At 47.9% G+C, this 17,337-nt stretch overlaps 1 long non-coding RNA gene across 1 annotated transcript in view; it reads left to right on the forward strand.

Moving 5' to 3' along the window:
* The first annotated feature begins 15,242 nt into the window (after positions 1-15,242).
* Positions 15,243-17,337, forward strand: part of LOC140689185 (uncharacterized) — a 38,677-nt gene continuing 36,582 nt past the window's right edge. The window contains exon 1 of the long non-coding RNA XR_012064073.1: positions 15,243-15,638. This is a non-coding gene — a long non-coding RNA (uncharacterized lncRNA). The remainder of the gene's footprint in view (positions 15,639-17,337) is intronic.

Raw genomic sequence — 17,337 nt, forward strand, 5'->3', positions numbered from 1 at the left:
TCTCCGCAGGGCATGCCATCTTCCGGGCCTTCTCCAGATGGCATGGGCTTCTCACTGCCTGTCAGGACAGTCCTTCTTCTTCTGCGATGGCTATCTTCCAGGAGGGCAAGGCAGAAGTTGCCAGTCTTAAAGGGCAGCCCCAGAGCAAGCATTGGACTACATCCTGTGTTTTCTATTGGTAAAAACAGTCCCAGGTCAGTCTGGATTCAAGGAGAGGGACAACAGACCCGTTTTCAATGAGAAGAGTATCAGATACTTTGTGCCCATCTTTAATCTGCCGCAGAGGGGATCACTCTCGTCTCTCTCTGATGGAAACGAGGACAGTGAAGCTAGAGTGGGAGAAAAAGGTGAAGCCCAAAGGTGTTCCCCATGGAACGAGTTACTATCTCCAAGCAGGTGGAGTGAAACCTGGCCCCAGACATTTAATCAAATCCCAGAAGACAGGGCTGATCTCTTTTTTCTAACGTTAACTCCAAATCCATCTCAACTGACTTAATAACCTCTCAACGAACCTCTAGCAACTCCCTAAGTCAGAAGAGAAGACAGAATCTTTTCTCCATCCATTGCTATTAGAGAAAAAGCGTTGCCTCCCGTATGAGGAGCAGGGAGTCAAGATTTATCCTCTCAATATCAGAGAAAATGGAAAGGACTGAGCCATCAGGAGATGACGAAAATGGAAAGAGATGGCGTGTAAGCCCCTCGATCGCACTGCAGAGCGGGAGGCAGCAAAAGTAAGCACGCAAAACAGACGACACAACGAGTTTTCTCCAGACGTCTGGGTTTCAAGACTTGGATGTGTTTCCTGAGGAACATGAACTTGAATTGCTAAGGGATCTACGCTTGTAGGTCATCGTATCAGTCAAGGCTAAGCAGGAAACACGGCCTGCTCAAAAGGGGCGAAGGAAAATAATGGAGCAAATGGTCTGTTAGCGAAGGGAAGAGGGGCATGAAGGAAGATCAGGGTGAGGTGGCGAGGCACAGCGGTGCCAACAACAGCAAGAGGTCGTTGTGACAAAGGAAACCCCCCCCCCCCCCCCGCCAGCTAGCACTGGAGCCGCAGGGAGGGGCTGCCTGCCGGGAGCTGTGTGTGTCGGGAGGGGGGGGAACCCAGCCACTGCCCAGCTGTGGCCCAGCAGGGAGAGCGCTTTGGTCACTAACACCCAGACCTCCCTCTGCTCCCTTCTCAGCTCCTGCCAGTGCCTCCCTTGGCTGAACACAACCGGCAGGAAGGGCCAGGGAGGGCAGCCTGCTGGATCACAGGACGGAGTCGAGAAGTATGGGAAGCAGGTCTGGAGTGACAGGCGGAGCACACACCTGAGCTGGCCTGGTAAAGGTATTCTGCTTAAATCCGTGATGTTTGAATGCTTGTCAACGGTTACATATCTCTTTGGAAGATTCTTGGAATTATCTTTATCTTCCCTCTTTTATGTGCAGAGATTTTAAGATTATGAATCCATTTTATTCCTCATCTTAATGTATATGGAAGACTTATTAAGTTGATGTTATAGAATGAATGTTTATTAAGCAGGATAATCGTGGTTGACTATTGAACTATCAGCACAGAGGAGAGGTTTTACATAGTGATTTTTTGATGAAAAGGAGAAATGTTAAAGCAATTAAAGATGAGCTAATATATATATAGGACAAAAAACAAGCCAAACTAAGTGTAGTTGGTGGCTCTAAAGTAGAAAAACTTTGCAGAAGTAAAGTGCAGAAGACATATTTAAAGGTAAAACATAAGGAAACTTCCCTAAAATATGGGAATGACACGTGAAGGTTGACATGAATCTGTAACTCAGGGAATTGTTTCAAATCCTTCAACTCCGTGTCATTTCTTGGTTGTTATATTGAACTCAACAATTAGAAAAAAAATTAAGTTCAGGCAGAAAAAATAAGTCACATACAAAGGAAGGCAAAACCTCAGGCAGGACCCAAACATCTCCAGATTTCATAATAAATGTCATAAAACAATAGCGTAATGTCTACAAAATTAAAAATTTAAAAGTTTAAGCCAAGAATGTGATTAAATTAAAGATAAGGTTACCAAACTAATAGCCACCCTTCTTATTCCTGGCTAACAAATTTAGATTTCTTTTCTTTTTAAGTAGCAATGTGCCCATTAGCTCAGGATATGAATCATGATTGGTCTAAGGCAGTAATGGCAATGTAGGGAAGTGGCATTGTAGGGGGCATATGGCCCACTTTTCCGGCTGAGAAAAAGTCTGATTGAACTTCCAAGAAAGATTTTTCTCCAAAGCCTGGGAAGACAGAAGTCCCTTCACCACTGCCCCTTTTGATTCTTCCCTTGATAACTGTGGTGTGACGTCAGGTTGCTTGGAGCTGCAGCAGCCATCTTGCATTCACGAGGGAAGACGTCACTACACAGGGATGGCAGAGCGCAAGGACTAAAGAGACCTAAGGGTTTAATGACATCCTTTGTCCATGAGAATCAATACTGGGACTGCTTGCTTATGGGCTTCCTGTTAAGTAACACATAAAAATCTTCACGTCTGAAGCTACTGCTGCTAGTCAGTCACCTATTTACTCGCCACTGAAATTATTCTAAGAACAACCTTCCCGTGAACAAAATCCTTTTCAGTGTAGTTAAATCTCAGGTCCTTAGGGGCAGGAATTTTTGGTTGATTTTGTTTACTTATGTCTCTCCAATGTGTAAAAGAGCTCAGTGGCAGAGTTGATATGAAAATAAGTATTGGTTGAATGAATGAATTACAGTAAAAAGCAAAGCAAAACAAACACGTTATCTAGGAATTTAAACGTTAGAAGCATCCCAGCGGTGGACCTGTCCTGAGACTTCTTCAGAACGATCACTCTAAGACAGACAAGCAAGCAAAAAGCCCGCCTCATTTACTAATTCAAAGTCCACTGTTTTTAGTCCGTGACACCTGGCAAGGGTATGTCAAGAGAACTGTGAGCGACTGATGGGTTAATAAGGTCCCATCCATGCCACTCACACTACATGGGTCAGCTCACTCGGAACCAACAGCCCTGCAGTGTTCTTGCATATTTCACAAGCTTTGTGACTGTTCAGAATCATTTCTATGGTTTAGTGATACATAAACAGTCGTTCTGAGACTAATTTGTAATACTGTATGTCTATGTTCAACACACCATTTCTTTTTTTTATTGATGTATAGTTGATTTTCAATGTTGTGTTAGTTTCAGGTGTACAGGAAAGTGATTCAGTTATATATTTGTATATACAGATATAGATATTCTTTTTCAGATTATTTTCCATTATAAATTACTGTAAGATATGGAATATAGTTCCCTGTGCCTTACAGTAGGACCTTGTTATTTATCCTTTTTATAGAAAGTAGTATGTATCTGTTAATCCCAGCTTCCTAATTTATCCCTCCTCGACCCTCTCCTCTTTGGAAACCGTACGTTTGTTTTCTACGTCAGCACGCTCTTCTTAATTCCTGTAGTGAACAGGAAGCCCAAGAGAATAGATCTGGATGATGTGAGAACATAACAAGATGACTGTCACCTCATTTAATTTTTAGATCACGAGACCCTCTTTTAAACCGATAGGTCTAAACTCCAGAAATATTATTTGTCCAGGACAGGGCAGCGCACAGGAATTCCAGGAAGTCATCTTCTCCTGCCCCGTCTTGGGTATTCCCTGCCGTCTAGGAGAGCTGGTCTCAAAGATGGTGTCAGCTCTCCGGTGTATCTCAGTAAGCACAAGCAGTTTGAGGTTAATGACCATTAAGTAACTGATGTGCTTCAAATAATGTACTTTATAAATATCTTGAGGAAGGGTCAAGGCTGCCTCTGTGAACGCATCCCTCTCGCTTGCATTCTGGTGTATTTTCTTAAAGTATTCTGCTGGGTACCCCCCTCTTCCTGGGCCTTGCCCTGTGCCCCGGAGGCTGACCTGAATTTCACACTTCAGTGGATTTTGTGGGAGATTGCAAGCAATAGCCACAAATTCCTCCCCTCCCTGCATCCAGGCCCTTTGAGAGTGTGGCTTTGTTGTTCATCCCATCAAGATGTGGAGTCTATTTCTCTACCTGTCCCTCCTCCCTCAGCCCTCAGAGGCTGAGCCAGCCTGTGGTTTGCTCTGGCCTTTGGAATGTAGCAGAAGTGAAGTTGTGGGAGCTCGGCACTGGGCCTGAAGAGGCCTGCAGCTTCTGCTCTCTCTTAGAACCCTAAGAGCACCACACGAGGAAGCCTGGGCCACCTTCTCTGAGAATCAGAGAACAGATGGAGACAGGGGTCCAGCCAAGAGCCAACACCAACTGCCAGATATGTGAGCAAGGCCACCTGGGAGCATCCTGCCCCAGGTGAGCTTCCAGATGATGCAACTGCACGAACAAACTCAGGAGCAACCAGCAGCAGAACAGTCCAGTAGAGCCCATTCCAATCGCTGACCCACCAGATCTTAAAGTCCAAGAAAACTCAGTAGACTTTCTAGGGACCCAGTGGTCCGGGGCATGTAGGTACATTCCTTCCAAGGTGAACTGCAGGACGCTGTATCCGGTCCCTCCTACCACTGTGAGAAAGGCACAATGCCTAGTGGGTCTCTGGATCTTAGAGAGGTAACATATGCTTCATTTGGTCAAGCTACTCTGACCTACTTCCCAAGTAACAGGAAGGCTGCCCATTTTGATTAAGAACTAGAGGGAGAAAAGGCACTGGACCAGGTCAGAGCTGTCATTCAAGCCGCTCTGGCCCTCAGGCCATGTAACCAGCAGATCTGAGGGTGTCTGAAGTCTCTGGTAGACACAGACGCTTTGCAGAGCCCTTGGCAGGCCCCACAGAAGAATCACAGCACAAACCTCAAAGAACTTAGAGTGAAGCTGTGCCACCCTCTTCAGATCCTATTCTTCTGACAGTCCCTGTCTTGCTATGGGCCCTAGCTGATGCTTGACCAGAATGCATCAAATTACGAGGCAACCTGAGGTACCTCACGAACTGGATGTTGGCTGATACAACACGCTGTGAAGTTTGGCATGCGCAGAAGCACTCCATCATCATGTGAAGGTGGTATGTACAAGACTGGACGAATGGGACCTGAAGGTTCAAGCAGACTGAGCAGGCAAGGGGCTCTGATTCCCCTGACTCTTGCTCTTGTGTTACATCACGTCCTGTCTCTCGAGTTAGTGCCCATCACCTCGTGGGTAGTTCCCCATGACCAGTTAACTGAGAAAGACAACATTCAAGCGTAGTGTGCAGAGGGCTCTGCACAAGACTCTGGCACTATCCAGAAATGGACAGAGTTAGTGGCTCTGCCACACTCGGGAGCAGACCTAAGGGATGATAAAGGCAATAAAGGGAAATACTTGTGGTGTCTACAACCTCAAGTGATGTACCTCTGGCTATTCAGTTTTCCTAAAAGAGGAGATGATCAAAAATCTGTATCTACACTGGTTCATGAACATTGACTAACAGTTTGGCTGGAGAGTCAGGGACTTGAAAGTAAGATGATTGGGAAGCTGATAACAAGGAGATCTGGGGAAGGGGTGTGCAGATAGACCTCTCCGAATGGGCACAACTGTGAAGATGTTTGTGTCATGTGTGAATGCTCACCGAAGAGCAACTTCAGTAGAGGAGACTGTTAATGATCAGGTGGCTGACACGACTCATTCCGTGAATGTCAGTTGACCTCTTTCCCCAGTCATCTTGTCTTTAACCAGTGGGCTCATGGGCACAGGGCACAGTGGTAGGACTGGAGATCACGCACCGGCTCAGCACCATGGACTTACCTGCATCAAAGCCCGTTTGGCTGCAGCCACTGCTGAATGCCCAGCCTGCCAACAGTGAGCCCCTGATGTGCACATTTCTCCCAAGGGGACCAGGTTGCCACTTGGAGGTAAGTTGATGAGCAGAACCACTTCCATCGTGGAAGGAGCAGTGCTTGTTCTCTTGGAAAAAGACTTCCCTGGATATGGGTTTACACTTTCTCTTTCCAGTGTTTCTGCCAAAACCAGCATCTCTGGACTTATTAAATGCCTTATTCAGTATCATGGTCATCCATGCTTCATTACTTCCAACCAAGAAAAATTTTACAGTGAATGGAGTATAGCAAGGCATTCACACTCACGTAATTTACCCGCATGACTGGCCCCGTGAAGCAGCTGGCTGCACAGAATGGCGACGTGGCCATTTGAGTCTCAGCTTAATGCCAGGGGGGTGGCAACTCTTTGAAAGCATAAGGTGTATACTCAGAATCCGCAGTTGCTGCCCGGGAGCTTCTTCCTTGCCAGGGTTCCCGGGGCCAGGTGTCCGAGCGGGACTAGGCGTAGTTCTCTGTATTTTCCCTTTAGTGATGCATTTGCAATATTTTGTAACCATCCCTGCAAATTTCCACTTTTCTGCTTAGAGCGTTTAGTTCCCCAGGGAGGAATGCTCCCACCAGGGCACACAGCAATCACCCTGTGAAACCGGAAGATGGGCGGCCACCTGGACACTTTCACCTCCTCAGTCCCTGAACCAGACACAAAGCTAGGCTACTGTACTGGCTCGGCTGGTTGACCCTGCCTGTCGAGGGGACTTGGGGTTACAACGGGGCAAGAAGTGCATCCGGAATGCAAGAGACCTTCTCAGTACCTTTTAGTCCTACCTCCCGTAATAAAGTTAATAAAAAATTGCAAAATACGATATAGACAGGACTGAAAATGGTGTAGACATTTCAAGAATTAAGGTTAGGCTCAAGCCACCAGTCAAGGAACCACAACCATCCGAGGAACTTGCTGAGAGCAAAGGAAATACGTCACGGGTGGTGGATGATGGAAATTTGTGAACACCAGCAACAGCCTTGCTGCAGAAATGAGGACTGTTGGAGTTCTGAGCATTTCTCTCTTGCTCTTATATAAAGGTATTTGTATGGCATTAGCCAGGTCTTCCCTCTCTCTCCTCCTTCTCTCTCCCACATGCAAACTATTCCGCATGAGATGTGTTATAAGTGATTCGCCTGTGTCCCAGGAAGTGAGCTCTAAGCCATCAAAGGGGCGTGTGACTCAGCGAAAGGGCGGTGAACACGGTCCGATGGATGAGGCAGGACTTTGAATTCTCCCTGGGGAGAAGGGTAGCTGTTTCCTCTTGTGCAAGGACAGTCGCTTCATGTTTGGCAGAGGCGTGATTTTGCTTGTGTTTCCATTTGGAAGGTAAATGTGGTCAAGCAGGCTGTCAAGCTGGATGTCACGTTCACAAGGAATGAACGGTGTTGAATTGCACCATGTTGACTTGGCTGAGCTGGGCATCAAATTCCCCATGATTCCCTTCTCTGAATGATTCCAAGTCACAGGAACATGTTCAGGATCTGAAAGGAGCTGACCTCACTCCCTGGAGGTGTTGTGAACGTGACAGAGAGATGCAGAGCTGCCCACTGGGTTCCAGGTTGCTCACACGCGCCTCTGCGCTGTGTCCAGCTCTGCCGGGCTGCCCGCCCTGCTGGCCCACAGCGATCCCGGGTCCACCATGAGAAGCCCTGTGAGCTCCCCTTTCCGCATCACTTTGAAAGCTGGTCCTCTCAGAGCCTCAGTGCCCTCATCTGTCAACTGTAGGGCTGCCCATGAGGGTTAAGTGATCTATGCCATATGTAAAGTGCGCGGCCCAGGGCGGCTGCTGCTGTGTTTACGATGTGATCCTGGGTGTGTCCTCGCCCCGTTTCTGTCTCTCAGACACCGACGCTGAGCTGGGTCAGTGCCTGCTAAACTGAACAAGCCCCACCCAGGAACTTGTTCAAAACAGAGACCCCTGGGGCCACAGCCAGGCCCACTGGCCTGGAACGTGCAGGCAGGATCTAAGACCCTGTGCTTTCAAGCAAACACAGCAGGAACTGCGATTCTCAGACGGCTCCTGGGACGGGGCTGGAAGCTGCTGCGAAGACGCCCCCGGGCGGGCGACCTGGGCTGTGTGGTCCTTCGGGCTCTGGGCCCGCACGCTTCAGGCTGGGCTGTGTGGTCCTCCAGAGGTCACCCCTGCAGACCATCTATTTTCAGCTCCACCTCCAGGCCTCTGGCAGCGTCTGTGCAGATTACATTGGACGCCTTCTCTCCCCATCTCTCTGCTTCCTAATCTAATTATCACAACAACCAGATGTGACAGGCTCCCTCTCAAACCCATTTAAAGGTCTCCAAAGGCACCTCGCAGGATTCAAGGCTTCTCTAATTTCCCCCTGCCCTCCTCCAGCCGGACACCTTGGCTCCTGGCACTCTCCCTGTGCCAATTAGCTGGGAAGTATCCTTCTGCTGAAATAATCCGGTTAGGGGGCATGGAAGAGCAGCCACAGACGGTCACAATCAAATCCTCATCTCCCGAGAAAAGAGAATCAACCCTCTGAGCACCCTAAGGGGTCAGCCCCCTGGAAGACACGGCGCCCTCCTCTGGCGGTGTACTTCGGGGTACCTGGCGGGTCTGTACCTCTCCTGGTATCTTTGGAAACGGAATGGATGTAAAGGTTTCTTTCCCAGAAAGATGCGCCTGTGTGCACTGATTCATATGCAGTTTTCAGAGGTTGTGCCGCTTGGAGACCGTCCCTGCACCCCTGGCCCTACTGTGTCTCCTCAGTGGCTGTCGTGACCCATCCAGGCCCTGCCCCTCACCACGCAGTTTCCATCTGCCCTTCCATACCATTCCCTATTCCCAAGTTTTCTTTTCTTTCCAGAATAGGAAGTGGGACCTTCCTTTCCCATCACTCCCACCGTGCTCTTTGCACTTATAATACATCCCGCCCCTTTCCTGTGTCAACCTCTCCCTCTGTCTTTTTTTTTCATGCTGCATCAATCTGTGGTGGAGGTTTTTCTCAACCACTGATGGACATTCAAACTCTTCTCCACTTTCAGGCAAATCACGCATCACCAGAATACCGAGAATTCAGAAATCGGCATAAACCATGCAGATCAGAGCCGGCCTCGGGGAAGAGAAAACAACAGTGTAAAACTCCGCTGACCACGGGTCACATCACACCGGCACCGACACGCCTGCCCGGGGTCCCCTCCCCTCGCAGGGCGCACAGCCCCCGGAACAGCCCGATGCAGGCCCCGCCACCTGGCCCCATCGACCATCCCGCCCTCCCCGCCTGGTGCTTCCGCCGCAAGCCCTGCCTGGGCCTTCGTGACTCCCCGAGCCGAACACGCTGCGCCTCGCCTCCTGCTGCCTCCTGTCTGGAAGGCTCCCTCCTCCCCATCCCGTTAGCATAGCTCAGGCTCCCTCCGGAGCCCCACCAGAGAGACTGGCATATTAAAGACTGAAAGTGGAGCTACGGGAAAGGACGGCCTTGACCCCCATTCACACACTGCACATTCTCCCGTCTCTTCCCTTTGCACCTTGCCTCCCTCTGTGCCAGCTTCAGGGGCAGGAGAGGGGACAGGCAGGCCCAGCTGCTCCCTCTCTCCGGGGGACACAGTTCTCAGCATCTGAACACGGAATGGTCTTTTTGTGGCTTGGGTTTCCTCAGGTCTGTCATTGTCCTGGACTTATTGAAAAACAAAATTCAACTGAGGACATCTTAAAGACCTCACTGGCTTCATTCAGCACTTCACGGGCTGGGCAGCATCCACAGCAGACAGAAAGGCGCTCCGAGGAGCTGTACGAAATGAAAGACTTTTATAGGCAGAGGGGAGCAGCAACAGGACGTTACCCCAGACAAACAGCCGGGCGGCAGTGTCCAGGTCACTTTCCTGTAGGGGGCAGCCGGGGCCTGCTGGGCAGACTGCCTGTCCGGTGCTGGTTGGCGCTAGCTTCCTCGCTTGATTGACGGCTCCGTTTCTGGGAGGACAGAAGCTGTAATTAAGGTAAAGTCTCGGTTTGGTGACGTGGGACTCAGCGTAAGTCTTCTTCGCAGCTGTGACAGCAATCGGCTTCGACCTGCCCAGCGAGCCTGACTAGCCTCCTCGTCTGGGGCCGCGCCTCGGCTCCCTCCCCGCCTCCCGCCAGCCTCCGTGCTCAGGTGGGGCTCATCGCCGCGCATCCTGGGAACAGGCGGGTCCCGTGACACAAACAGCCAATCAGAACTCGCCTCTGGGGTTTGCCTTTCCAGGTGCGAGCAGAGGCTCCTTCCTTCCACCCAGAGTGCGGGGCTGGGGCTTGCCAGGTGGAGAGGCGGGGGGCCCTGAGGCCACGGACGGTGCAGAGGCCAGCGGAGCTTCCGAGGGGGACAGAGAGGAGGACCAGGTGGGTGTGCAGCCCTCAGATCAGTCCTGGGGTGGTTCCTTCCTTGATGCCCTGAGCTGCCCCAGACTGCTTTCTGAGCCCTGGAATGGTAAATCCCTCCCCCACCCTTTTTACAAAAATTTAAGTCGCTTTGACTCGGAGTTCTGCCACGTGAAAATAAACACCTGAGGAACAGATAGAGTTTAGCAGCTAGACTGGTCCCTTGTGTTTAGTTAAAAGGCCCTGTGTTCCCTGAGCTCTTTTCATCTCTGAACGCACCTTGTTCACCCAAATCCAGGACAGGCACTTCTTTCTGCTTCTCAAAATATGTTCAAGGACTTCTGCAGGCATTTTCCATTCAGCTTAAGGTTCTCTCTGCCCAGATCTTCTCATGACTAGCTTCACAGCTGTGTCTCCAACATCTAGAATAGTGCCTGGTCATAGATATCTGTCAAATGAATGAATGAGCAGGATGACAAGTTAAGGAATTAATGTAGAGCAAAGGGCTGAGATTTTGAAACAGATGAGCTAAAATCACATAAACTCTACCACTTATAAGCTTAGTTTTCCTTGGGAAAAATTTTTCTGAGACTCAGTGTTGCTACTTGCAATGGGGAGAATATTCACACAAAGTACTTGTTTTTTGATTGATCCTTTACTTCTGACAAGACTGGATTATGTGAAAGTTCTATGTTAACTGTGCAGTTAGCACATGAGGATGGTGATGAGCAGCCCGTGGTTATTAACCACGTGCTCTTCTAGACACTGTGCCAACAGCTTTGTTCTGTTCATTAATTTAACCCTCACCAGGACCGTTACGCAGGCGTCACCATCTTAATGATGCGAGGCTGACTCTCAGAGATGTAAGTAGCATCCTGTGGTCAAGGATGGAAAGTGTGGAGCTTGGGATTTGAATCAATCACGATCTTCAAGAACATGCTGAGCAAAGAGGACCAAGCAGCTGGTGGATGGTTGGACCAAGCGACCTAACGGTAGCTCTGAGCACTGGGATTCTGTGGGCTTCATGGCCAACCAGCTCCCACTGCCAACCTGCTTCTCCAGTGCAGCTGCGCTTCCTCTTGGCTGCTGTTTAACCAGCTCATCACTCAGCGGGACTCAAGACACCCCTGATCGTAGACCTTTGGGCGAATTCAGGACGTGCCGTCACTGGGGAAGAGTGATGTCAGCTTCACTCCTCTGTGGGCTGTGGACTCCGAACGCCTCAACTTGAACCAGCTCTGCCTCTAACTGGCTGCACAACCCTGGGCAGGCTATTAACCGCCCTTGCCTCAGTTTCCCCAGGATAAAAGGGGCAAAAGCAAAAGCCCCTCCACACAGGATGCTTGTGAGGATTCCACGAGTCCACATAACTACAGCACTGGGGCCAGTCATCTGTGGACCGGTATCTGGCCCACAGTGAGCACTCAATGAATGTTCACTATTAAAAATAGAACCATGTAGAAATGGAAAGAAAGCAAGTCAGAATTAGCAATTCTGAATTATACAACACCCTTTGGGAAAAGAATCAAAGGAATCTCAGGACCAACTCACATAGTACAATACTCTTTTGAATCCTTGAATTTCTAGCGTTTATCTATTCACACATTCATGGGGGAGGGGGCGGGAAGCCTAGCGAGCACAGGTAACACTCCCGCCCACCCCCTCCCACCTGAGATGCATACAGTTATTAGCGTGCAGAATCAAGATGGAGAAACTGTTCAGCAGAATTGCTCCCAGTAGGAGAGCGAGGCAGCCGTGTGTTCTCGGAGACAATCCCACAGGGAGCCTCCTGGGCAGAGGGCCAGTCTCTAAAGGTCCTCGTAAGTTGCCTTCGAAGAAGGGGATGCCTTGCTAGGAGGCAGCCCCTTTGTTTGCAGAGCACCAGGTGGGTCTGTACAGGTGAGTCTGAGGAGATGTGTTCCTCTCTGCTGAATGGAGGGGAAGGACTTTGATAATGGAGTGGGGGAGGGAAGCTACAAAGAAAGAGGAACTTGAGTTTGATGCTACCAAGGGAGGAGGTGAAGAGAAGAGAGAAACACACACACAACTCAACAATCCCAGAGGAGGCACAGATGCTAGAAAAGTACTCCTTCCACACTGCTCCGAGGTGAGCTGCAGGAACCGGGTGAGATTTCCAAGACGACATTTATTTCTCATACAAGGGAGGTTTATTTTTATACACCCACTTGTTCAAAAATGGACGTTACTGCTTGGATTGGTGGCGAGCGCTCCAGTAACGGAGGCGTTTAAGCAGCGAGGGGGTACTTACTGTGAGGGAGTAATTTGCTTGGGATTCACCGATTTCAAAAAGAGAAAAGTTGACTCGTGATTATAAATCGTGGGCTGTCGAGGGTGCAGTCTTGGCACCCACCCTCCGTCTCCCCTGTGAAATCTCAGACTGAGGCTTCTCTGCAGGTGGATTATTTCAATCCAACATGAAGGTGCACTTGGTTCCCCGTTCAGGTCAGTGAGGGGGATGAACACCAGGTCAGTGCCTGGGGATGAAGATAATCTGAGGATAGGAAATGCAATGGGCTTAATTGTGTTCCTCCCCATCCACCACAATTCATATGTTGAAGTCCTAACCCCCGGGGCCTCAGAATGTGACTGTGACTGGAGCCGGAGCCTTTAAGGAGGGGATTAACTCACCTTAAGTTAAAAAGAGGCTGCCAGAGTGGGCCCTAATTCAAACTGTCTGGTAAAATGAAGGTCGCCCAGATGTCACGTGTCCTCTGTATTCAGTTGCTAGTGTTGCCATCACAAAATGCCAAGGCTAAGGGAAGCCTAAAGCTTGGAAAGATTAAGTGATTTGCCCCAAGGTAAAATATAACAGTGACTGTAACCAAGTTTGCCTAATTCTACTGCCTGTGTTATTTCTGTTCTTCTGCGCTGCTTCTTAATTGCAGGATACCATGTTCAACTACTGTAGGAAATAATAACAAACTATTCCCTCAGTAAGCATCCTATCCCTGCTTAAATGCCTCCACTGCTGAAGAGCTCACCACCTATTAAGGAAGCCATTTCCACTTTTGAACATCTGAGTGTGTAAAAATAAATCTTCCTTCAATAGGAAACAAATGTCATCTTAGAATATTCACTCAGTTCTTTTTATTTCTCTCTTTGGAGCTGCATGGAAGAAATATTTCTCTGTATCCCCGGAACGTGCTTCACGTTGCGTTAGAGGACGCTTGTGTCCGTGTTGGCTCTCTCTTCTCAAAACAAAGCAACTGCAGTAACACAAAAGCATCCTCCTATGACAATAGTCCTAGATTCCTTCTTTGAAACAGTAAAATGAGGTCGACTGCCAGCTGCCTGGTCCAGTTAGTAAAACCGTCCTTTAAAAATGGACAAGCATGATTTGAAATGAGTATCATTTGGCATCTTTGCCAATTCATAGGCACAGGAAATTACTCACCAACAGTTTGCCTCCTCCCCGAGCCAGAGACACATTGGGAGTGACCTGGAGCACGGACCTGGGCTGCCAGTGTGTGAAGCAGCGAAGTGAAAACTGCCATCTGTTAAGCGGAGGGAGAGAACCTGAGAGGAACCGGGAGCAAGCGTCTTCTCTCCCGGCAGAGCCACGAGACCCATGCCCGCAGGAGCAACGGGAAGGAAGAGCTCAGGAGGAAGCTCTGTCCCCCCCCACCCCACGCCCCAGCACATGGTGTGGACCGTGGAGGGCGCAGCCTGGCGCGAGGATTCCCAGGGAAGCTGGTTCTGCTTGGCACGCTGTCACAGTGGGCAGGGACATGTGCAGCCTCCCTGTCTTTCCTGATCCCTGGCTGGCATGCCCTCATTCCCAAGGTTCAAGTCATCCCAAATCATTGTCAAGGCCACGTCCAGGGCCCACCAAGAAGTGGAAGGGAGGGTGAGGTTCCCTGAGCTAAGCTGGAGCCCAAAGAGAGAGACTGGTGACCACAGGGGTTCTGTAAACGTCACTGAAGAATTCTGACTCAGTTCAGCCGAAGGACCAGAAAGTGCAGCCTGGGACCAGGAATGTACTGAGAGTGGGTAAAAGCACCAAGCAGAAAAGAAAGGTTTGGAAGACTGATGCACAGGCATTTAAGGAAAGCAGTATTAGCTGTAGCTGTTTCATAACAACACCTGGGAAAGATGTGTGTTTCAAAATACTTTTAAGAGGTATATAATTGTCTACTTTCAAAGGCATGCCAATATGCAAAGAAAGCTAATAAAGAGATGCAGAGCAAAGAGTCTCGGAGAGCTGGCTTTAATTAAATTATCCCGTTAAGTGTTTCTTAATGGCTTCTCCTGATGCGCCTGAACATTTACTATGAAGTACGTTGGGACATTTTTCTCTCATAAGAGCAATAAAAATATCTCGACAAGCTTAAAATAAATTGACACAAAACTTAGTTGAAAACAAAATAATGAAGACCAAAAAAGCCACCCTCCACGCACTCAAATCTGACAAAGTTTTAATGATGGACGTAACGCAGATTTGAATAAATAGGGAGCTGTCATATACTCCCAACTAGACACACTCAATATTGTAGAATTATCAATTCTTTTCAAATTAACATGTGTTTCTACAACCTAAATCTTAGTGTGATGCTCTAAAATTTCACAAAGCATTTCTAAAGTTTATCTGAGACAAAGTAACCGTATAGTAGCCAAGACGTTTTGAAAAAAGGACACTGGGTGGAAATTGCCCCTCCAGGTAGCAACCATAATAAATCTAAAATAATTTAAATAGTCTGATATGCAGTATTACCAGCTACTTGGTGCCAATATGGTCATAAACAAAATGCATACAAGGCCCTGATATCGCATGATGGTCTTGAGCAGGGGCCAGCAAAGTTCTCTGTAAAAGGCTAGAAAACAGACATTTAGACTTTGTCAGCCAGCCGGTCTCAGTTAAAACTATTACATTCTGCTGTTGTAGCATGAACACTGACATAGACAATATAAAATGTGTGCCTGTGTTCCAGTAAAACTTTACGTACAAGAACAGGCAGCAGGCCAGTTTGGCCCATGGCCTGAAGTCTGCCAACCCCTAGTGTTTGTTTAGAATCTAGAATTCAAAGTACATGTGTACAAATCGTCGTGGAACTCAGAACTTTTCAGACTTCTTAGGTAGAACTCTGGTAGATTGCCTGCTGCCCCTTCCCACCTCAAAAAAAAAAAATTGCCACAATTCTTTGTAGCATCTCCCATCGAGAGTATAGTCTATTTTTCCACTCTCTGACCTGCTTTTGTCAATAGGATGCTGTGATGTCATGTCATTTTAAGCCTGGGTCCCAAGAGGAGATGCAAGCTTCTTCTATTACTGTTAGAGCCCAGTTTCCATGGTAACAGGTCTGACTTCCTTCATTGGAGGATGGGATTCTACATGGAAGAGAACCCTGGTGCCCCAGTTGAGTTTCTGCTGGCCCCCAACCATTCTGGGAGCTGAACGGATTCACCAGTAAGCCCCAGACAAGATCAGCTGCGCCCAGGTAAACAGGCAGACTACCTACCTGAGCCCCGCACGAGTACTGACCCACTGACTTACAACATCAGTAAGTGATGTTATGTTAAACCACTACTTTCTGAGATGCTTTGTATGCAGTAAAAGGTGATTAAAACCATTCTGCCTTTGAACATGTCAGACAGACTTATTTTATAACGGAGTTTCCAAAGGGAGGAACAATTAGAAAACCAACTGTGCTTTTGTTTGTACACTTGTTCTTAAGACCTCTCTGCTTAACTAGCTTCTTCTGCTTTGATATCCGATTTGATTGCATGAATATGTTTAAGAGGACTGAATTCTTCATACCAAATACTGTGGGGATACAGGCATGCTTTTCAAATACCTAATCTACTAGAACCTATTATCAAGGCTTAATCATTTTTGTTTATGGCCATATTGGCACCAAGTGGCTAATAATGTTGCATTAATTGTCTCAGACTAATGAGAGGAGAATAAAGCAGATTATCATGTAAATGATGTGCTTGCGTCTGGGCCAGCAAAAGAAAATGATAGTGAGCTGTATGATATAAGGTTTTTCAATAATTTGGAATGAATGAGATATATGAGAGGAAATGAAGTCTCCGAGTGGCAAAGAGCCGTAAAGGCATGGAAAATGCAACAAGACTTGTCCCATAGCATCTGTGATCATCCACGTGACAATCAGCATTTCATTTCAGCAAAATAACTCCACTCATCATATTAGTGTTGTCCTTTGGGATTTCATTGTTCTCTTGTGGTTTGGGTTGTATTTCCTTTATGATTGTTTGTTTGTTTCTGTTGCTATATTGGGGAGTTAGCTCTTCCCTCAAAGAGCAGAGCCTTCAACTCTGCCAACCCTACCTCTGACACAGTTCCCTGGGATAAAGCTGGATCAGACTCCAGAAGACAGCGGGCATTTCCTCCCTTGCCGGGGCTTCTGTCAATAACTAGAATAAAACACTCCGACTCACAGTGTGATTCTCAGACCTCAGTGGACGTGTGAAAGACACATAGTTGTGCGCTTCATCTCCAGAAAACCCCATTAAGCAGCAGCAGGTAAGACAGAAATGAACACGAGGCAAACTGACAGAAGGGAAGGTGGAAATAGGCCATTCAACAAAAACACCTGAATACTGTAATGCCACACTTTCCATAACATACCGGAAACTAGACAGAAGATAACAAGGAAGCAGAAGAGCTGAACATTATAAACCCAGACTGGACCTAACAGACATCTGGAGAGCACTCCATCTGACTACAGCAGATACATCGTCTTCTCAAGCACACGTTCCCCAGGACAGACCACGTGTTAGGCCATAAAACAAATCTGAATAAATTTTAGAGGAGTGAAATCATACAAAAGATGTTCTCTGGCCACAAGGGAATGCAACTAGAAGTCAATAACAGAAGGACATGTGGGAAATTTACAAATAGGTGGGCATGAAACAATACATGCCTGAATGACCAAGGGGTCAAAGAAAAGACAGCAAGGGAAATTAGGAAAACGCATTGAGATGAGTGAGAACAAAAACACCCCAGACCAGAGCTGTGGGCTCAGCCAGTGCAGCGCTTAGAGGGAAATCCGTACCTGTAACTGCTACATTACAAAGGAGACCTCAAGTTGGTAACGTAACTTCCCACCTTAAGAAAAGAGAAAAAGAAGTGCTAACTCAATCCAAACCGAGCAAAAGGAAGGAAATTAGATTAGCAGAAATTAATAAATGGAGAGCAGAAAAACAATAACTTGTTCTTTGAAAAGAACAACAAAA

This window comes from Vicugna pacos, chromosome 25, assembly GCF_048564905.1.
Source record: "Vicugna pacos chromosome 25, VicPac4, whole genome shotgun sequence".
NCBI lineage: Eukaryota > Metazoa > Chordata > Mammalia > Artiodactyla > Camelidae > Vicugna > Vicugna pacos.